The following is a 22,025-nucleotide window of genomic DNA, read 5'->3' as shown; positions in this document are numbered from 1 at the left end:
AGCCAGCCTTCTCACGAGCCGCCTTCTGGGCCTTGGGCCTTGCCGCTTTGTCCGACCCACTGACCGGATCACCAATGAGCCGCCAAGTCCAGTCGGGTTACCAATGAGGCGCCAAGTCCTGGCCGGGTCGTACTTCGGGTCGGGTAATACCGTGGGGGTATATCCCCAACAATGGGGCTACCAGAAGGAAAGTATTTTCACTACAAAAAAAGACACATCCATGACATTTTGGGCCGAACGAAATTTTTTCTATCATACATATGACACTTCTATGACGATAATTGTGACAAAACCCGATATCATCATAGATGTGGTGGGCTCCAACTTCTATGACAAAAAATCATGACAGAAAATGGGCTTTTTGTCCTGGGCGGGCCGGAGACGCAGCTGCATGACATTCTTTGGGCCATCCATGACAGAAAAAACCATGGTAGAAGCGAGGGGGAAGAAAATTCGGGGAGTTCCCGGTTACGGTGGGAGGTCGGGGGCCGAGTGATGCGCGTTTCTCTCATACACGTACGCGCGTGTGTGCGAGGCGTTGGCTCTAACCGAACCCGAGCGAGGCGTTGGGCTCTAACTGAACCCGAGCGATTGCACTGTAGGCTACGCGTTACTGAACCCGGGCAATCGATTGATGGTTGTTAACTGAACCCGATCGAGCGATTCCTTCGCTACTGCTGCTAACTGAAGCCGATCGATGCTGCCTCTGGGATGAACAGTGAGCATTGCGGGGGGGGGGGGGGGTTGGATGAACAATGAGCGGTGGCGTTGCCTCTGGATGAACAGGACCCTGTGGTGTGGTGGAGGGCTGGATGAACAGTAGACGGTGGAGGGGTGCCCATGGAGGGGTGGTTGAATAGGACCCCGTGGTGTGGAGGGCTGGATGAACAGTAGACGGTGGAGGGGTGCCCGTGGAGGGGTGGTTGAACAGTAGCTGGTGGAGTAGCGCACGGTGGAGGCTGGATGAACAGGAGCCCGTGGAGGCTGGAGGAGGTCGACGGTGGAGATGAAGAGTGTCCCGTGGAGTCCCGTTTTGCGGTACGCCACACCCCTCCCGATGAACAGGACCCCCGTTTCGACCGTAGGAGGTCCGTTTCGTCCGTTTTGCGATACGCCACACCCCTCCCGATCAACAGGACCCCCGTTTCGACCGTAGGATGTCCGTTTCGTCCGTTTTGCGGTACGCCACACCCCTCCCGATCAACAGGACACCCGTTTCAACCGTAGGAGGTCCGTTTCCTCCGTTTTGCGGTACACCAGACCCCTCCCGATCAACAGGACCCTGTTCTGAACGTAGGAGGTCCATTTCCTCCGTTGTGCAGTACGCTAGGCCTCGTTTCCATCGCCTGTTCCGTCCAAGCCCTCCCGATGAACACGACCACGCATTCCGTTCCGACCCAGCCGGTTGGCTCCCACGCGTTCCGTTGCCTCCAGATGAACACGACACATTCTGTTGTCTCCCCATGAACACGACGCATTCCGTTGCCTCCCCATGAACACGACAACGACGCTATTTCTCTGTTCCGACACAGCCATGTACACAAGCCCTGGCCGTACGTATGCGCGAGTAGGCGTTCGAGACCCCGCCCGTATGTACACATAGATGGTCGTATTTTCTTTCTTGCACCCTGGCCGCTGTACGTACGTGTACATGCTACATGCGTGCCTCTACTACGACACGTACGCGCCTCTACTACGACATGTGCGCGCCTCTACATGCACCAGTATATATGTACGTACACGTTCACGACTAGAATGACAACGCTACGTACGCTTCGACCAGGTGGGTCCTGACTGTCAAGCACTTCCTTGCCTGCGAAGATGTAGCTGGTGGGTCCCAGCAGTCAGGCGGGCGAATCGTTTTTTTGCCCGGACGCACTTCCTTGCGTGCGAAGATGTAGCTGGTGGGTCCCAGCAGTCAGGGGCAAACATTTTTTTTCGTGAAATACGGTGGCCTGTCTGGTGGGTCCCCGCTGTCAGGTGGAGGAATAATTATTTTGCACGTAATAAGGAGGCACTTCCTTGTTGCGGCCGTGGACCCAGCTGTCAGCCTCTCCACGTACAGTGCACGTCCGATGGAAGCCGTTCCTTGACCACGTCGACCATGCCTCGCCCAGAGCACCAGGGCGGTGGACGACGGAGAGGCCTAGGAAGGGGACGACGCGGAGCTGGGGAAGACGCGGCAGTGGATTCCCACGCGTAGAGGAGTACGAGGTTCACTGGTTCGCTGCGGTGTGAGGCTGCCGTCGCCGCAGAATAACAGGGGGTGTCGGTCGTTGACCACGTTGACCAGGCCGCGCCGAGAGCACCAGGGCAGTGGACGACGACGAGGCCTAGGAAGGGAACGACACGGAGGCAGGGAAGACTCGGCAGTTGTTTCCCACGCTGTCGGATTTCGGGTTCCGGCAGACCCTTGAGGTTCGAACACTGGGGTGCGCGCGGAGATTTCGACTCCTACCTTCCTGCACCCCTCCGCCACGCTAGGATCAAAGCTATGAAAAGAACAACACAAGGGACACGGGGTTTATACTGGTTCAGGCCACCGTTGTGGTGTAATACCCTACTCCAGTGTGTGGTGTGGTGGATTGCCTCTTGGGCTGATGATGATGGACAATACAAGGAAGAACAGCCTCGCGAGGGACTGTTCTTGGCTAGGGCGATGAACTGCTGGGAGGAGTTCAGCCACCTTTCTCTATCTCTCTCTCTCTGCTTACCACCTCTCTACTTGTCGAGATCTTGGAGGAGACTGAGCCGAACCCTTTGCTACGTGGGAGGACGGTCCTATTTATAGTGGCCATGGTCCTCTCCCCAAATATTGAGCGGGAAGGGAGCCAACAATGGCGGGCTAATTTGAAGGGGGACAGCAAGTATCAACTATCCTGACAAAAGTAGTCTTCACCTGCGCAAAGCTCTGGTGATGACGCCGTCTTGGGCCCCATGGTGACCTCCGTCTCGTAGTCCTCCTGGTCTTGGTCTCGTTGCACCGAAATGGCAACCTTTGCCTGATGCCTCGGTACTCCGCGGCTGCGCTTGCCCCCTTTGCACCAAACAGGAAAGGAGGACGCTGCGCGGGCTGGCACCCGCCTGGCGCCCTGAGTCGTCATGGCTTGCGTCACGGGCACCTCGCGAGGTACCCCGCCTTGATCTCTCCGCCTCCTCGTGAGCCAGCCTGACGAGGCCGTGCCTGAGGAAGCTCCATGTCGTCCACCCCGCGAGGCTTGGCCCCTCGCGAGGGTCTTGAGTTTGTGTTGGTGAAGATGGGCCATGCTGGGCCCCCCTTTGAGCCATGCCGCAGGCAGGCAAGTCTGGGGACCCCCGTTCCCAGAACGCCAACACACGCGGAGGAGAGTACGACTGTATGAGGGTTTACTGGTTCGTCTACCGTCGCCGGAGAATAACAGCAGGTGTGGGTGAGTAGAGGGATGACTAGGCCAGCGATGGGAGTATGGTGGGGCGGTGAGGCCTGCGCGGCAGCACAGTCGGCCATGGGGAGGAGGGAGCAGGCAGTCTCGCCGGCGCTTGTTTGAGAGGCTGGAGTAGGAAGAGCATAGATTGAAGAAGCACGACGGCCGTTCGATGGACATCCAACAGTCACTGCTTGTGCATCAACCTTTTTTAGGAAAGCCTCAAATCTGTGGAAAACAACATACAACCCATCTGCCATTATTTCTAATAATTTACAACCCATTTGCTAATTCTTAAGGTTTTTTTGGAGCCCATTAAGGGAGTCCTGGATTAGGGGGTGTCCGGATGGCCGGACTATACCTTCAGCCGGACTCCTGGACTATGAAGATACAAGATTGAAGACTTCGTCCCGTGTCCGGAAGGGACTTTCCATGGCGCGGAAGGCAAGCTTGGCGATACGGATATATAGATCTCCTACCATTGTAACTGATTTTGTGTAACCCTAACCCTCTCCGATGTCTATATAAACCGGAGGGTTTTAGTCTGTAGGACAACATACAGAACAACAATCATACCATAGGCTAGCTTCTAGGGTTTAGCTACTCTTGTACTACCCATATCATCAATATTAATCAAGAAGGACATAGGGTTTTACCTCCATCAAGAGGGCCCGAACTTGGGTAAAACTTTGTGTCCCTTGCCTCCTGTTACCATCTGGCCTAGACACACAGTTCGGGACCCCCTACCCGAGATCCGCCGGTTTTGACACCGACATTGGTGCTTTCATTGAGAGTTCCTCTATGTCGTCGCCGTTAGGCTTGATGGTTCCTACGATCATCAATAGCGATGCAGTCCAGGGTGAGACCTTCCTCCCCGGACAGATCTTCATCTTCGGTGGCTTCGCACTGCGGGCCAATTCACTTGGCCATCTGGAGCAGATCGAAAGCTATGCCCCTGGCCGTCAGGTCAGATTTGGAAGTTTAAACTACACGGCTGACATCCGCGGGGACTTGATCTTCGACAGATTCGAGCCACTGCCGAGCGCGCCGCACTGTCACGACGAGCATGATCTAGCTCTGCCGCCGGACAGTGCCCTGGAGGCCGCACCCACATCGGCTTCGACCCTTAATTCGGAGTCAACTGCGCCGATCGAGGATAGGTGGTTGGACACCGCCTCGGGGGCTGCGATCCCAATGGCGATCGAGCCGAACACCAGCCCCGCACTCCGCGAGACTCGTGACTCCAAGGAGCCGGACTCCTCTCCGGACTCCGAACCCTCCGCGCCCCTGCCAATCGAATCCGATTGGGCGCCAATCATGGAGTTTACTGCCACGGACATCTTTCAGCACTTGCCTTTCGGCGATATTTTGAAGACACTAAAGTCTCTCTCTTTATCAAGAGAGCCCTGGCCGGACTACGGTCAACAAGGTTGGGATACGGACGATGAAGAAATTCAAAGCCCACCCACCACCCACTTTGTAGCCACTGTCGACGATTTAACCGACATGCTCGACTTCGACTCCAAAGACATCGACGGTATGGACGCCGATGCAGGAGACGATGAAGAACCAGCGCCTATTGGGCCCTGGAAAGCCCCCTCGTCATATGACATATACATGGTGGACACCCCAAAAGAAGGAGATGGTGATGGAATAGCGGAGGATGACCCCTCCAAGAAACAGCCTAAGCGCCAGCGTCAGCGGCGCAGCTCAAAATCCTGCCAAAGCAAATACGGTGATTCTAGCATGGGAGATAATAATACTCTGGAGAGTGCCGAAGAAAACCACCTCCAGCAAGATTCAGCACAGGAGGATGGAGAAGCTAGCCCTCATGAGAGAGCGGCAGACAGAGAGGTTGAGGATGATAATTGTATGCCTCCCTCTGAAGACGAGGCAAGCCTTGACGATGACGAATTCGTCGTGCCAGAGGATCCCGTCGAGCAAGAGCGTTTTCAACGCAGGCTTATGGCCACGACAAGAAGCCTCAAGAAAAAAACAGCAACAACTTAGAGCTGATCAAGATTTGCTAGTCGACAGATGGACTGAAGTCCTTGCGGCCGAAGAGCATAAGCTCGAACGCCCCTCCAAGAGCTACCCAAAGCACAGGGTGCTACCCCGATTAGAGGAGGAAGCACTTAAACCTACATCACCAGCACTTGATACGGCCGACCGGCCACCTCGTGGCCGCGACAGAGAGGCCTCTTGGCCCTCCACTCAAGCTGCACCCCGTACCAAGGCACGGGAAAATGCGCCAGACCTGCGAGATATGTTGGAGGACAAGGCAAGGCAAACAAGATCGATCTACGGATCGCGTGGGCGCCCCACGACTCGAGACAGTAACCGTCACGCCGGACACAAATCCGGTAGGGCCGAACACAGTAGACAAAGCTCATTGGAGCTACGTCGGGATATAGCCCAATACAGAGGCGCCGCACACCCACTATGCTTCGCAGACGAAGTAATGGATCATCAAATCCCCGAGGGTTTCAAACCCATAAACATCGAATCATTTGATGGCACAACAGATCCTGCGGTATGGATCGAGGATTATCTCCTTCATATTCACATGGCCCGCGGCGATGATCTCCACGCCATCAAATACCTCCCACTCAAGCTTAAAGGACCAGCTCGGCATTGGCTTAACAGCTTGCCAGCAGGATCAATCGGTTGTTGGGAGGACCTGGAAGCCGCATTCCTCGACAATTTCTAGGGAACCTATGTGTGACCACCAGACGCCGATGACCTAAGCTACGTAATTCAGCAGCCAGAGGAATCGGCCAGGCAATTCCGGACACGGTTCCTAACAAAGAAAAATCAAATAGTCGACTGTCCAGACGCAGAGGCCCTAGCAACCTTCAAGCACAATATCCGTGACGAGTTGCTTGCCCGGCACCTTGGACAGGAAAAGCCGAAATCTATGGCAGCACTCACGACACTCATGACCCGCTTTTGCGCGGGAGAAGACAGCTGGCTTGCTCGTAGCAACAATATGACCAAGAACCCTGGTAATTCAGATACCAGGGACAGTAGTGGCAGGTCACGTCGCAACAAGCAGAAGCACCACATTAACGACGACAATGCTGAGGATATGACATTTAATGCCGGATTCAAAGGCTATAAATCCGGTCAGCGGAAAAAGCCATTCAAAAGAAATCCTAGGGGCCCGTCCAGTTTGGACCGAATACTCGACCGCTTGTGCCAGATACATGGCACCCCCAAAAAGCCGGCCAATCACACTAACAGGGATTGTTGGGTGTTCAAGCAGGCAGGCAAGTTAAATGCCAAAAATAAAGACACGGGGCTGCATAGCGATGACGACGAAGAGCCCCGGCCGTTGAACAACAGTGGACAGAAGGCATTTGCCCCACAAGTGCGGACGGTGAACATGATATACGCAACCCACATCCCCAAGAGGGAGCGGAAGCGCGCGTTAAGGGACGTATACGCGGTAGAGCCAGTCGCCCCAAAGTTCAACCCATGGTCCTCCTGCCCGATCACCTTTGATCGAAGGGACCATCCCACTAGCACCCGTCATGGCGGATTCGCCGCATTGGTTCTAGACCCAATTATTAACGGATTTCATCTCACTAGAGTCCTTATGGACGGCGGCAGTAGCCTGAACCTGCTTTACCAGGATACAGTGCGGAAAATGGGCATAGATCCCTCGAGGATTAAGCCCACCAAAACGACCTTTAAAGGCGTAATACCAGGTGTAGAGGCCAACTGTACAGGCTCAGTCACACTTGAAGTGGTCTTCGGATCTCCGGATAATTTCTAAAGCGAGGAGTTAATCTTCGACATAGTCCCATTCCGTAGTGGCTATCACACACTGCTCGGGCGAACCACACTCGCCAAGTTCAATGCGGTACCGCACTACGCATACCTTAAGCTCAAGATGCCAGGCCCTCGAGGAGTAATTACGGCCAATGGAAACACCGAACGCTCTCTTCGAATGGAGGAGCACACGGCGGCCCTTGCAGCGGAAGTACAAAGCAGCCTCTCCAGGCAGTTCTCCAGTCCGGCCATTAAACGTCCGGACACCGTCAAGCGCGCCCGGAGTAACCTACAACAAGACCACCTGGCATGTTCCGAGCAGGCGTAGCAATGCGGCCCCAACCCCAGCCCTCGCAAAAATGCGACGCTAGTGCTTCACATACATAACTACGCTCTAGAAATACCATGGGTACAGGGGGAGGGGAACCATCATGGCATGCCCGAAACACGGCTTAAACCGCACCAGGGGCTGCCGATTTTTTAATTTTCTCTTACTTCCAGGACTCCATTCTTCGGAAGGCCTGTTCGGCAGTTCAATTGCCGCACAAACGATGCAAGAACCAGGGAAGCAGACAAGCCATGCCGCATTACGGAACTCCCAGGTGGTCTCTATCACGAGCAGTATACCTGTTTTGCATACCATTCCGCAGCCTGCCCCTGGAACGGACATGTTAAATAGTCCAACCTTTTGCTTACCACATTATTTTGTATCGTTCTGCTTTGATCGCAGCCCTTTTTAATAAACAATGCATAGCTTTTGTCCATTTTTGCATTACTCTTTTTTTTACAAATATATGTTCCTTAACGACATGTTGCACCTGTACACTTTGGTACGGCCAAAATGCGCCAGGGGCTTTAGTACCCCTCAATATGGTGTGAGAACTCTGAACACTTTAACAAGTGCGGCACCCCGAACTTATAGCATTATATGCATCGGCTCCGAATCATGTCTTGGGTCAATAGTTGGGTTTGCCCGGCTCCTATGTTTTGGTGCCTTACGTTCTGCTATATCGGCGAAGGTAGCACTAGGAGAACTACTGCGATTGTGCCCCAGTTGAGCTGGGTCGAGCACCTCAGTAGAGAAAGCTAAAATTGACTGTCATGATGAAGCGAGAGCCGGTCGCTATTCGAGAGGTTTTTCGAGTCCCTAAAGACTTATGCCGCTTAGAGCGAGGAGTCGGCTCTGTCCGGCCAAGGCGTGGATAGCGCCCCGAACTCGGTCTTCTGAATACCAGGGGCTTCGCTGAAATTTAAAATTATAGAATTCTATGGCTAAGTGAGAGTGTTCACGCATTATAGTCCGATTGCCTTGTTCGTTGTGCTGAGCGCCTCCCTCGAAGGACCCAAACATGGGAAAAAGAGCGCTCAGGTTTATCCACGAACACCCCAGCACTAGCGGCACGGGGGCAGAAGCCGACGACTCGCCATCTCTCAGAATTGATAAACAGCCGCATAGAAGGTAATATTTTAAATTCCAATAGCATTGCTTAGTGCATATGAACAAGTTTTCAGTGCACAGGACAAAACGAGCGAGTTTTACTCAAAAATTACATCCCTGGAACATTCATCCGCCACAAGGCGGGCACCCTTCAGAACATCCGTATAATAATTCTCGGGCTTGCGATGCTCTTTCCCCGGCGGTGGCCCATCCTTCACAAGCTTCTCAACATCCAGCTTGCCCCAGTGCACCTTAGCACGGGCAAGGGCCCTATGGGCACCTTCAATGCAGACGGAGCGCTTGATGACTTCGAGCCTTGGACAGGCCCCCACCAGCCGCCGCACCAGCCCGAAATAGCTCCCAGGCAGAGCCTCTCCAGGCCACAGCTGAACTATGAGGCCCTTCATGGCCTGTTCGGCCACCTTGTGGAGCTCGACCAGTTGCTTCAGCTGGTCGCTCAGGGGCACGGGGTGTCCGGCCTCAGCATACTGAGACCAGAACACCTTCTCTGTCGAGCTGCCCTCCTCGGCTCGATAGAATGCGGCGGCATCGTACACGCTATGGGGAAGATCTGCGAATGCTCCTAGAGAGCTCCGGATTCGGGTAAGTAACAAGTAACTCACGCTTATGTGTTTGCTTTGCATAAAGAATGCCTTACCTGCCGCTATCTTTTTCACCGCATCCAACTCCTGGAGGGTCTTCTGGGATTCGGCCTTGGCAGACTTGGCATTTTCAATAGCCATCGCGAGCTCGGACGCTCGCGTCTTCGAGTCAAGCTCCAAACTCTCATGTTTTTTCATGAGAGCCTGGAGCTCCTGCTGCACCTTGCCAACCTGGGCCTCATACATCTCCCGCTCGGTGCGCTCCGTGGCCGCCCTCTTCTCGGCCTCGACCAGCGCTTGCTTAAGGGTCGCCACCTCCGACGTGGCCCCTACAATAGCCATGATAATCCTGTCATTTTTTGCAATTGCACCTTTTTTATATATATATTTAAACAAGGTATTTCTTACCTTCCTTGTCCTCAAGCTGCTTCTTGGCACGCCCAAGCTCTTGCTCGGACTGCTCGAGGTTCTGCTTTAGCGTGTCCACTTCCGCAGTCAGTGCAGCGGACACCAGCAGAGAAGCCTGCATACACATATTGACTCCTTTTTGTTAGACTCCTACGAATTTTATTTGATCCTCTCTTCGGCTTTTCTTCCCGAACGCCAAATAGAGCATCAGGGGCTACTATCTATGCGGCAATATTATTTACACATCCTCTCATCGATGGAGGCGCCTTTGAGCACCTCCAACAGATTGTCCGGCGCCTCCGGTTGGACGGGGGTCACCGACACGGTGGGCTTGCTCCTCTTGGAAGGAGGTCGCCTGCCGGACTCTGGAACCTTTGAAGGTTCCAGAGCGGTGTCCGGCCTAGAGCCGGACTTGGAGCCCTGGGGGGGGGGGTATCCCCTTTACTCCTGGAGTCCGGGAGGTCGCCTTGCGGCGCCTCCAGGACCACCTCTTCCTGGCTTGGAACCTGTTGGGACAACACTTCGGCATCGTCCGTAGGGCGGGGGGAGGAAGCCGTCGGAAGCGAATTCACATTCGACGAGTCCAGTGAACCGCTCAACGACGCGTCGAGCCGGTCTTTGGGTGGGCTGCATAATCATATTCGACATAAGGGAAAGCTGTGCAATAAAGGAATACTATGAATTACTCTGGTATCTGGATACTTACGATTTCGCCAGGGGCTTGGCCCTGAGCGACCAGTCCTCTCCGCCGTCGTCGGCATCGGTGGAGTAGTCCGGAGGAAGGGTTTTCCCCTTCTTGGACCCTTCGGCCTCCTCAGTAAGGGCGGCCTTCCTTTTCTTCTCTCCCCCCGCGGGAGGGGGAGCGGTCTCTTCTTCCTCCTCCTCGTCTTCACGGGAGGAATGCGCCTTGGAGCCGTCGGATGATGAACCCGACACCTCCTGGCGCCGGGAACTTTTTCGAGTCCCCGTGGCCCTCTTTGTGGCCTTCTTCTCCGGCACCACATAGGGTGCCGGAACCAGCAGCTTCGCCGAGCGGGCATCGGCTGGGTCTTCGGGCAAAGGAGCCGGACAGCCGATCTGTCCGGACTTCGCCTGCCAAACCTGTCAAAGGTAAGGGAGCTTAGATCCCGCATAGAGTTAAACTATGAAAAACTAATACCCTATAAAAGGCACAAACAACTTACCGCGCTGGCCTGACGCTGCACGCTGAATCCGCGATCCTCGATAGCTGGTGCGGGAGCCTCGGCGCCCTTGAAAAGCACCTTCCAGACATCTTCGTACGTCGTGTCGAAGAGCCTGCTCAGAGTTCGGTGCTGCGCCGGGTTGAACTCCCACAGATTGAAGGCCCGTTGTTGACACGGGAGGATCCGGCGGATGAGCATGACCTGGACTACGTTGACAAGCCTGAGCTGCTTGTCCACCAGGGTTTGGATGCATGTTTGCAGTCCAGTCACCTCTCCTTTGCTGCCCCACGACAGGCCCGTCTCTTTCCAGGACATGAGCCGCGTTGGGGGTCCGGACCAAAACTCGGGGGCTACGACCCACTGAGGGTCGCGCGGCTCGGTGATGTAAAACCACCCCGATTGCCACCCCTTTAGGGTCTCCACAAAGGATCCCTCGAGCCATAAGACGTTGGGCATCTTGCCCACCATGGCACCTCCGCACTCCGCCTGGTTGCCGCGCACCACCTTCGTCTTGACATTGAAAGTCTTGAGCCATAGGCCGAAATGGGGGCTGATGCAGAGGAAAGCCTCGCACACGACGATAAATGCCGAGATGTTGAGGATGAAATTCGGGGCCAGATCATGGAAATCCAGGCCATAGTAGAACATGAGTCCCCGGACGAATGGGTGGATAGGAAAGCCCAGTCCGCGGAGGAAGTGGGGAAGGAACACTACCCTCTCATGGGGCCTTGAGGTGGGGAGGAGCTGCCCCTCTTCGGGAAGCCGGTACGCGATGTCGTTAGACAAGTATCCGGCCTTCCTCATTTTTTTGATGTGTCCCTCCGTGACGGAGGAGTCCATCCACTTGCCTCCCGCTCCGGGCATGGTTGGAGAAGGTTGAGGTGGGGAGTGCGGACTTGGGCGTTGGAGCTCGAGTGCGCGAGAATGGATAGGCAAAGGAGGAAGAAGGCGTAGGTGAAAAGGTGGATCCTTATCCCCTTATATGGGTGGACGCAACTACGTGTCTCCACCAGCCTGGCAAAACTTGCTTATCTCCAAGCGCCGTAATCAATGGCACGGTTGGGTTACCCACGCCCGTATTGATGAGAATCCCGGAATAAGGGGACACGATCTCTGCTTTAACAAGACATGCCAAGGAAACCGCCTCGCATGACGCGCTGAGGTGGGATAATAAAATGATTCGAATAAAGGCTTGGCCGTGGTGCGATGTCGCACTACGGAATACGTCAGCAGATTAGATTTGTGTAAATATTATTATTCTCTCTATGGCAATGTGTGGAAACTTATTTTGCAGAGCGGGACACTATCTTTGTGTTCAAAATCTTCTATGAAGTACTTGGAGGAGGAACCCGCCTTCCAATGCCGAAGACAATCTACGCGCCGGACTCGTCGTCATTGAAGCCTAGTTCAGGGGCTACTGAGGGAGTCTTGGATTAGGGGGTGTCCGGATGGCCGGACTATACCTTCAGCCGGACTCCTGGACTATGAAGATACAAGATTGAAGACTTCGTCCCGTGTCCGAAAGGGACTTTCCTTGGCGCGGAAGGCAAGCTTGGCGATACGGATAGATAGATCTCCTACCATTGTAACCGACTTTGTGTAACCCTAACCCTCTCCGGTGTCTATATAAACCGGAGGGTTTTAGTCTGTAGGACAACATACAGAACAACAATCATACCATAGGCTAGCTTCTAGGGTTTAGCCTCTCCGATCTCGTGGTAGATCTACTCTTGTACTACCCATATCATCAATATTAATCAAGCAGGACGTAGGGTTTTACCTCCATCAAGAGGGCCCGAACCTGGGTAAAACTTCGTGTCCCTTGCCTCCTGTTACCATCCGGCCTAGACGCACAGTTCGGGACCCCCTACCCAAGATCCGCCGGTTTTGACACCGACACCCATATTATTTTTGTTAGCATTACAGCCCATATTGTGGCGACGGTTAAAAAATTATACGAAATTTTGCATATTTCGGTGCGGTCCGAACTGTTTTTATTCCTGAAATTTCGACTCACATTCAAACTGATTTTAAAAATAAATGTATATCAATATAAAATCCAACAAATTCTCCACGCATAAAAATTAATGTAATTTAAAACCTCGAAATGACAAAAAAGATATTTGAAACTAATTGCCGGTTTGATGTGTTTTAAAAATGTACAACCCATTTCTCATTACTGATGGGCCATTTTCTCGGCCAGCCGATTGAAAGCTCTCCTCGTCTTGAAAGATTTGCAGCCCAACAGGCCTGACAAAGCGACTTACTTGGCAAATCACAAAAAAACTGGGCTGTGGCCATGGACCCAGCTGTTAGCCTCTCCATGTACAGTACTCTTCCGATGGAAGTCATTCCTTGACCACGTTGACCACGCCGCGCGGAGAGAACCACGGTGGTGGACGACGGTGAGGCCTAGGAAGGGGACGACGCGGAGCCGGGGAAGGCGCGACAGTGGAAGCCCGCGCGGAGAGGAGTATGAGGGTTCACTGGTTCGGCTGCGGTGTGAGGCTGCCGTCGCCGCAGGGCCTGGCCAGTGGTGGGAATAGTAGGGGGCAGTGAGGCCTCCGCGGCAGCACAGCCGACCACGGGAGGCAGGAGCATGCGGCACGACCGGCGCTACTTTGGGCGGCTGGAGCAAGAAGACCAGAGGTTGAAGAAGCACTAGGGTTGTTGGATGGACATCGTACGGTCACTGGAGCTAGAATCATTCATATTGACTAAGTTGACAAAGCCCTTCGTCCCCGTCAACTTAGTAGGCCCACAAGTCAGCCTCCCACCAAGGTGGGTCCCATCTAGCTAGGGGAGTATTCATTTTTTTGTGCGTAACAAGGAGGCACTTCCGGTGGGTCTGAGCTGATAGCGGGGGGAACGTTTTTTCGCGAAATACGGTGGCCCGTCAGGTGGGTCCCAGCAGTCAGGGGGCAAACGTTTTTCTTTCACAAAATATGGTGGCCCGTCCAGTGGGTCCCTGCAGTCAGTTGGAGGAATCATTATTTTTCGCGTAATAAGGAGGCACTTACTTGCTACGGCCGTGGACCCAGCTGAGACTCTCCACGTACAGTATACTTCCGATGGAAGTCGTTCCTTGACCATGTTAACCTCGCCGCATTCCGTTGCATGCATGCGTCCATGGGCGTGGTGCCTCCCCACTGTCAGCCTCTCACATACAGTCATCTTCCGATGACTCTCGGTTGTTGACCATGTTGACCACACCATGCCAAGCGCACCCAGACTGGAACGACCCGGAGATGGGGAAGACGGGGCAGTGGAGTCGCAGATGGATAGGAGTGGGAAACTTCACTGGTTCGGGTGCGCGGCAGCACAGCCATGGTGCTGCCCACGGGAGACAGGAGCAAGAACAGAGGTTGAAGAAAGAGCATAGCTGTTGGATTAACATCCAACGGTCCAGCTGCTAGAATCATTTGTTGGTTAAGTTGACAAAGCCGTGCGTACACGTCTGCTTAGTAGGCCCACAAGTCAGTCACCAAATCTGACCGGTCCCAGCTGTCAACGGGATGAATAATTTTTTTTCGCAAAATAAGGAGGCACTTCCTTCCGTGTGAAGATACAGCCAGTGGGTCCCAGCTGTCAGGTGGAGGAAACATTATTTTTCAGCTTAATAAGGAAGAACTTTCCTTGCGTGCAACCATGGACCTCGTGGGTCCCAGCCGTCAGGCTCTCCACGTACAGTCCTCTTCCAATGACTCATTGGTTGACCACGCCGCACCGAACGCAGTGAGGCGGTGGACGACGGCGAGGCCCCGAACGGGAACGACTCGGAGATGGGAAAACGCGGCAGTGGAGTCGCATATTGAGAGGAGGAGATGGGTTATAACTGGTTCTATTGCGGCGTGGGGCTGTAGTCTGTGGAGAATAACAGGAGGTGTCGAGGGGTGGAGGGATAGCCTGGCCGGCGGTGGGGTAGCGCTTCGCAGCGATGCGTGCTAAGCAGAGTCGCTAGCCGCTGGAGGCCAGACCTGGCGGTCCTGGCGACGCTGGAGGAAGAAGATGAGAGATTGAAGGTGCATGCCGGCCGTTGGATATAAATCCAATGGCTGTGGATGACACAATCATTTGTTGACCAAGTTGACAACGCCCTGCATAGGCTTCGACCTATTGGCCCACATGTCAGCCTGCAAAAATGTGGCATATATTTAACTCATATTTTCTAGAATGTACAGTCCATTTGCTGGGCTGGGTGAACAAATAATTTCGTGTCAATCAGGCCCATTTATATTTTCTAAGAAATCCCAGCCCATTTGCACTTCTTTGAAATACACGTATTAGGTGGGCTCGATATATATATAATGTTATGTTAGAAGGAGCAATTAATATCAAAGAATAAACCGGACATGCACATTATATATATATAAAATTAAGAAATTAGCGAGTTATTGCTCAAAATAAAAATGAGCGCGTTATTATTAAATTAGTCCTTAAAATCTTCGCAAGCTTTTGTTCGCAATCACCAGGATTTTCCTTGCCTGTGAGTCAAAAACAACCAGGATTTTCCTTGCCAACTTCCGTTAAACATTTACTTTTATAAGTTAATAACACGTGGGATGTTTTTATAATGTATATATAATTCTCTATAAAATATACGATAATAGTAATAATATAAATCTTTCCCTAATAATAAAGCACGGATTAACTCTTTGGGTTCAGCGTCACAATACGCTTCTTTCCGTGAATTTACGCTTTCAGTTTTTTTCCGTTAGTTTTGATCGACAGTCCGTCCAATTCCTGCGAGGCGGTACTAAAAACTTTGTCCATCCAATTGGTCCACGTCCACATTCTCTTATTGGGCCTGCACGCATGTTTCAGTCTGCATGCACGCTTCTGTATCTGTACCTTACTTGATTTTCACACATGTACTCGAAGTAATCCCACCTCGATTGCTTACATGAAAGTCTACCAGTTTATATACCTAGGAAAATTGCATATCAACAGCGAGCCTCTTGAATCAACAAACACATAATGAGAACGAAGGGAAATTGTACAACAAAACGGCAGTCCAGCGCGAAGCTGTTCAGTCCGACGCTCGCCGGGGTGAGGAAGCGGAGGCGCAGCGCGCAGATGCCTGCGACGCAGCCTGTTCCACACGCTGACCACCTCAACACCACGCAGGACATGGACACGAGCGTGGCGGCAGGGTGGCTTGAGGCTCGTGGTGGAGCGGATCCAGCGAGGGGAAGGTCGGATCCGTCAGCTTGGAGAGGGAGGTGTGGAGGAGCACGCGGGACAGAGGGCGGAGGAGCATGGAGGCCGAACGCCGATGTCGGGCTGTGGACTCGGAGTGGAGGAGCCACGGAGAGGCCCGGGAGCTACCACAAGAGCGAGATGGGCCTGGCCATGCTCGGCGGTCGTCAACCGACTTCGTATTTCTCTGCTGATGATCCCTGACCACCTGCTGCCCGGGGTCGGCTACATGCTGTTATCTCAGTTTGCTTGGTAGTTTCATTCTTGCTTAAGATTAGACCTAGCCGTGTAGATGCAGATGGACATTGGAGGTACAGTGTTGGCACTGACGACTTGGATAAAAATATTTTTGTATGCACTCCGAGTGGGTCAGTCTATATACACTTAAATTTTCACATTCAGTTTCCTTTAGTTAGACGACATCAAGGAGATAATGCACTCCTTTTTGCTGAAAAAGTATCATAAGGGACATCTTTTGGAAGAATGACGAGCCATGTTGGCCGTAGTTGGAGTGAAAGAATTACAGCTTTTTTGTGCCAAATAATCAAATATAGCACTGGTTCAAAAAAAAATCGAAACCATGAGAAATGTTGTTGTTGGATGTTAGTGCGCATCATATATCCTCTTAGCCATGCCGGTCATAACAGCAACAACTTTGTTCAGGCTGGTGATGCTCATATTGTCAATCATTCTCACTGTGGTGCCTGAGACAAAAACTCCTAAGGCAGTTTGGTAATTTATGATGTTATTACACCAGAGCACATGTAATGACACACCTGGTAATGAAGAATAGGACGTAAGTGTGTGCCATATTTTTTTCCCGTTGCAACGCACGGGCCCTTTTGCTACTATATATAATGTGATTAGAAGGGAAAACATAAATTGGACACAACATTACTTTTATAAGAGACCTGCGTTTTATACCCCACAGTAGGCATACTAACAAGTTCACACACAAATACAACAGAAAAGGTAAACATTCATATCAAACTCAGGTTCATAGGACACGTTCATATTCATAGCCAACATTCACTATCAACAACTCAAAAGATTCATATATACACAAGCTCAACATATCTATGCATCCAAATGATTGATAGATCACACGATAATATTCATACATAATTCACAAAAAGATACAGATATACACATGTTCAGTATGTTTATGCATCCAAATGATTGAGATCACAACCAATATGATCCATGGATGAACTTTAATTACCTAAGGTACAGACTGGTAAATGGTGTTCAATCGGAGGTACTTCTTGCTAAAATTAGTTCTTATACGAGTTAACTTTCGAGTACATAAGAGGCAGCACAGACAATCTGAACTTTGCTTGTAGGTTTATCCTCAAATAGTGGCCTCGTGCCGAGGGAGGTTTGAGCAACTTGGCTACTACTTTCATCCAACTAGTTTACTGGCTCATCTTGGTCCTGTATCTCGCCAAAATTCTACATTGCAGACGAGAAAGGAGGCGATTGAGAAAATGAACCACCCAAATTTTTTGTGCAGTTCAACTGAAATGGAGCATCCTTGGCGTGCATACTGATTAAGTGCCAGATGAATATACACATCAACCAACTTGTGTGGAATCTTTAGACTCCATGCCATATAGTTCGCTACCATATGTGCCGATAACCAAAAGGCACAAGTTGGGACCAAAGACTGGACTGCGTTTTCCTGGGCTATGCACCAATCAATATTTTTGGCGTTCACTCTCGTAATACTTGGAGTTTGACAATTGGTTGACGCCAGTTGATACTCGAATGAATATAGGCACTTCTTGTCAACATCGATGCTTGTCTGAGTGAACTTTGGAGTACATAGCAACAGCATAAGTACCTGTCCATCTGATCATTTTGTGTAGTTCTACTGAAATCACCCGATGTAATGATTTGCCTGCGAGTTCAGGCTCCAAATTACTCCTTTATGAAATCGGCAAACAGTAGCACAATACCAAACTACCAATACATATGACAGGCACAATAATCAGGATAAAGACCAGTACCAACCTGTGTGAGGTAGCATATCAATTACTATTTCCTTTGACTGGAAGCCGAGATAAGCCAAGCGACTGACAGCAAAGGAAGAAAGCAAGCGGAGATTAGCGACTGACAGGAAAGGACGGAAGCTGTCGAGGCAATGAAGCACCCAAAGTTTTTGTGCAGTTCCACCAAAATCGAGCATCCCTGTTGGCACATATATTGAGAGAGTGAGATTACTGTAATAGTGGGACTAGTTGATGAAACATACACTAACAAATAGAAGCACCCTCATTATCTTAATGGGTAAAGTTAGCAACATAGTAGTCTTGCTTAAAGAGAGGTATTAGTTTATTTAATCAGTGCCAATTAGCTCAACTCAACACTCAAAGCATTACCATTTATCATAAGTTGTAAAACTTTAACGTGCAAAGATAAAGGAGTTTCTCATGACAGTAGCACGATACAAATAGAGATGACAACAAAATAATATGGATGAAGGCCTTAGGCCCGTACCAACCTGAGAAAAAAGCTTATTCATGTAGTCCCATAAGAGATGATAAAGCACTCACTGGAATCACATAATAGTATATATTTTTGTGCACTTCAAATGTATGGTTGAAATCACTCTTGTTTACCAGTGCTGAGATTACATCGAAAGATTATCAAGAACTTCCAGCAGAATTAAAGCACTGGCTGGGATACAGTTCATTGTATTGTCTTGTGTAGTTCCACTAAAATGTATGATTGGCACAACATGATCCCTGTTTGCACAAGTAGGAACAAGGTGAAACCTTCATTAGCTTAGTGAGAAAGGATAGGAAGACATTAGCATATTACTCAAATAGTAGCATCAAATTCATGATGGACAATACGCAAAATATTGCCTCATTGAACCAATGGCAATAAATTGACATGCAAAACAACAGCACTATTATGTCATGACACTAATAATATTCCCTCCCTGCTCCACCACATGATTCACCTCCATAGACAAACATACACACGTACATGATTCAGCATAGGGTCCTACTAAAGATTTGTTTAACTCCAACAGGAAAATTAGGCAGTAAGAAATTAGTGGTACTTAAGTACTCCTAATTAATTAAGTGAGACAACAGAAGTGGAAGGTCTCCCTGGAGGATCGTCTCATATGTAAGGTAGTCGTTACCGGAGCCCTTGAATGGCCTCGACTGAGGCCTCTGGCTTCAGCAAGATTGCCTTGGCACTGTTTATTCTTCTTCTTCCTCCTCTTCATGCTCTGTTTCTCTTTCTCCTCACCAGTTGGTGAAACCAAGTACATGATTGGCCTTCTAATTCAGAATTGGTTTTTTCAGTGAGGGAGTACAAGTGTACTAGTAAAAAACAACATTATTTTCTCATGGCAGTCGGAAAATAGAGATGAACACATGCATTAAATATCATTCTTACCTAAAGGAAGGTTATGGCGCAAATATGGATGATGAGGATTGGAACACAGATCTCCCTTTGTGCAGTTCCACCAAAATGAACCAACTGTTCCATTCTGACATTCCAGTTAAACAACACAAAAGTCACTTCTTTTAAGAAGAGTTTTGTGCAGTGCACCAAAAGGTCACAACAGCAACCAGGTGAATTGGATATCCCTGTTTGCACAAAAAGGCACAGAGGAAACAGTCAGGGTTTCAAACAATTACAGGCAAAAACATTTGGCTAAACTTTTCATGGCTTATAACAGTGGCATGGCTTCATTTTTAACCGGGACATTAGATAAAGAACAGTGGGTGCAACAGCAGTCCATCACCATGTACGTAAACAGGGGCATAAAGTGGTGATTCATAGTTTGTTGCCCCGAGAAACAAACATCCAAGAAACATATCTGGGTTGGTCCCATTTTTTTTCACCCTAGCCACCTACTCCTATGTGTGGATAGCAAATCTAGTCCTGGTCATACCACTGTGTACAGCGTTACCCCTATATTTCCCTTTTCGACCAAGAGACCGGTTGGATGACCAGTCTGTACTACTTTCACCCCCTTTCCTTCCTGTTTGTACCAAGTCCGATGTACATACTAAATTCCCCCACCCCCACTTTATTTCTTGTTTGAACCAAGTACTCCCTCCGTCCAGAATTACTTGTCATAAAAATGGATGTGTCTAGAACTAAAATACATCTAGATACATCCATTTCAATGACAAGTATTTTCGTATGGAGGGAGTACAAGATTCGACTCCATGAAGTAGCTTTACCTCTAACAATAGAAGAAAAAAATGTGACGTTGGACCATCCGATTGAGAGGGGCTGAGAGGTAGAAAATGATGCACATGCATCGACGTAGCGAGCTGGGGAAGTAGAGCTAAGGTGGTTTCGAACGGAGATATAACTGAAGGTCGTCGGGATGTGGATAGGTGGGCGGCAGGAGGCCGGATCCGCCCACAGGCAACAACGAAGGGATCGGACGACCTCCCGCGCCGGCGCTCGGCCAGAGATAACGGTGCGGCCGGCAGTGGGTGTCCTCCCTTGCTGTCGATGACGGCCTAAACGTTGCCCCTCCTCCCCTTCACCAGCGGAGGGGGATACGTCCGGATCTGTAACCAGCGGTGAGGATAGAAAGCCAGTGTTACTACCCCTATCTTGTTTAGATCTGGAGAGGATGAGAGTGTGTGAATAGAGCAACCCTAGCAAGCAAGCGCGGAGGCTCCGGCCTATATATATGTAGTGGAGTAGTTTTCCTTTTTCACTCCATCAAAACAATCGTTTAAAATTGTGTACTACTACATGCCAGGTCACAGTTTTTTTAGTTGTTGATTGTTTTTTGAGATAGCTACCCACTTGTTCCAAGTGGTGTTACGGTGTGCCAGGTCGCACTTTGTATCGTTCAAGTCTGGTACTACAAGTCCCTCCATTAAATGAACAACTAGCCCCTCGTAAAAATTGTGAACAAGCCCACAGCTAAAATTAGCAGAAACGTGGGTTGCCCCAACATGCATTATTATTTATATTTTCTACTCCCTCCGTTCCTAAATATAAGTCTTTTTTATTAGCCACACCTAAGACAAGATTTTTTTTATTAGTAGTGAATCCCACATGTCATAGACACAAAAATTGTGGCAAGGTTTCCTTAGGCAAGCCAAAGTGTGTCTAACAATTTGAGCAACTCAGGTTAGGCAAGTGTGGGAAAATAATGTGGCAACATAAGACAAACATAGTCACAATCTAAATAGCCCCGTAATTTTTTGTGACATGCATGAAAATTTGGTTAGTTAAATTTATAGTCAAAATTTGGCAAGGTGCATCAAATCAACACATGCAAGTATCAAAAGGAAAGTCACGGCATGCATGCATGCATTGTACTCCATCCGTTTCCAAATATAAGTCTTTTTAGAGATTGCAACAAGTGACTACATACGAAACATAATATGTCTACTCCTACATACGAAGTAGCCCATTTGAAATGTGTAAACAGACTTATATCGAGTGTAGTGCTTTGATGTGTCGCGTCAACTCGTACAAGACCGAGAAATTTGATTACTACAATGCCCTCTCCCTCGCGGACTGAGCTCCGGTGCCTTAATTGCACCTACCTTTGGCTTCATGACAGGAGGGCCAACCACCTGCTGGGCCCACCTGTCATAGACGCAAAGGCAGGAGCAGTAAGTAGAAGCTTTCGCTACACGCTATCCCTCCCGCACGAGGTGGACGGACATGCATAAGTGGATTCGATACTGTAGAAGTAGGAGTAACATCATTGTTCGTCTTCTCAAAGAGGCGAAGAGCCAAGCGCAACCCAAATGTGGCAGTTGCGAACGCTCGCGTGGTGCGGTTCCTTGGAGTACTAGCCAAGCTCTTGCATGAGACAAAATTGCTATTGTTTAACAATTAAACTCCATTATCCATTGGTTGATACTCATTCTGCATAGTTCCACGCGCTTAGCACCGTTTCCTCCAGGGGTCACCAATGTTTATTTGCTAATTAATAGCATTGCATGCAATGAACTAGACATTGCAAGTCATTAAAAGCATGCACACCTCTCATCTCTTATTGGTTGATATG

The sequence above is a fragment of the Triticum urartu genome, chromosome 4A, assembly GCF_056163025.1.
Source record: "Triticum urartu cultivar PI428250 chromosome 4A, HENAU_Tu73, whole genome shotgun sequence".
Taxonomy (NCBI): domain Eukaryota; kingdom Viridiplantae; phylum Streptophyta; class Magnoliopsida; order Poales; family Poaceae; genus Triticum; species Triticum urartu.
The sequence above is the reverse complement of the archived record's forward strand: the minus strand, read 5'-3'. Positions refer to the sequence as shown.